Source organism: Mus pahari, chromosome 5 (genome assembly GCF_900095145.1).
Source record: "Mus pahari chromosome 5, PAHARI_EIJ_v1.1, whole genome shotgun sequence".
In the NCBI taxonomy this organism is placed as follows: domain Eukaryota; kingdom Metazoa; phylum Chordata; class Mammalia; order Rodentia; family Muridae; genus Mus; species Mus pahari.
In genome coordinates, this window is record NC_034594.1 from 75,533,693 (window position 1) to 75,535,405 (window position 1,713).

Sequence of the window (1,713 nt, forward strand, 5' to 3'; positions counted from 1 at the left end):
AAAAAAAAAAAAAAAAAAAAAAAAAAAAAAGAAGAAGTTGCGGTGATGCCAGAGTGTGGAACTCAGAAGGCCCCATGACTCACATAGCTTTAAGGTTCCCTCAAGCCATTGGCCTCCCTGGAGAGGAACTGCACCAGAGTAACAAGGATCAGTGCTATGTATATGTATCTCTGTCTATGGGGGTCTGTGGCTATACCTAGTTTAATGTTACCAAACTAGTGCCCTCCACTATCATCATCACCAAATGTTTATCTTGTCTTGTACTGGGAGATGTCCATGACAAGGAATAAGATTTGTTAGCTACTGTCTTCAAAAGTGAGAAAGATTCAGAAACCTACCCAATCCTGGGAGACTACAACTTTAATAGTTAGTTATATTCTTCAACACTCTAGGACCCATGCAATATATACATATCACATATACACAACACATGCACACACACACACACACACACACACACACACACACACTACTTAGCCCAGCAAAGATATTACTGTATTAATAAACAGGTCAGGCATGAGGATATGTTAGAAACAGCAAAGGGAGAACTATAAAATTTCTCAAGTTGAAGAGATTTGCCCACAAACCATTGAGAGAAAAAGCTAAAAGTTTCCAGATTTTACTTAACTTTCCATTACTGTAATAAAATACTCTAACAAAAGCAACATAAGGGAGTAGGTATTTATTGTTTCTTGAGGATTAGGGAAACCATTCCATCATGGTGGGGAAATAAATGGCAGGATGCAGAAACAGATTAGTAACTGGGACAGAATTATAAAATCCCAATGGCTCTCTTCCTGCAGCGAGACTTGACCTTCTAAATCTTCCACAGTATTCAGAGAAAGAACCACAAAATGGGGACCAAGTATTCAAGTACAAGACTACAAAGCTATATTTCACACTCAAACAAACATATATCAGCTAAGCACAGGCTGAGTCAAGGAAGCAAAGTTTGCCCTTCTAGAGCCTCCCAAAGGAAGGCAACTCCTATCTGCAACACTGCTGCCCTGAGGTTGTTAGAGTCTCTCACCTCCAGAGAGTCAAGAGAAGAAATTTGTATGCACTGAATGATTGTGTGTATGGTCATCTGTATGAAGAATAATAAGAAAGTAATTCATAGACTGATGACTATTGTCCCAAGAGAAGTTCATCTATGATGATATAAAGCTGAGCTCTCTGTCAGCAATTGAGAGACTCATTGAAAATTCAGAAGAGGAGCTGAAGAGGCTCCTGTTGTGCAACTTCTGCCCTGAAGACTTTGGGAACAGAAATAAAAATTGACTGGAATGCATTCCTTAGCGTAAATACCAGTGTTCCATTGAGGGCCTGGAGGGAAAATTGTAAATTCTGCATCACAGTATTGATTCTTCTTCTTTCTTCTTAAACATTTGTCCCATGGTACATAAGGCTGGGAAATTTGAAATTAAGTAGAAACATATTTTCAAACAGTTGTAATTTCAGACTAGTGTCAAGCAATAATGTCACAAAATTTTCAATTCTCAGCTGTAGCAAATGGAATTTTAATGTAGGCACAGGAAATCTGGTATAAGAGAAAGACAATTTTTCTAAAGAATCTAATATTCAGTTTTCACAAATAAAGATTTACAGGTACCTGATGAGTGAAAAATGAAAGTTAGCAGAAGCAGAAACTGAAGGGTTCTTTGGAAAGTCAGTTGTGTTGGATGGTGCTTTGTTAAGACAAACACACAAAGG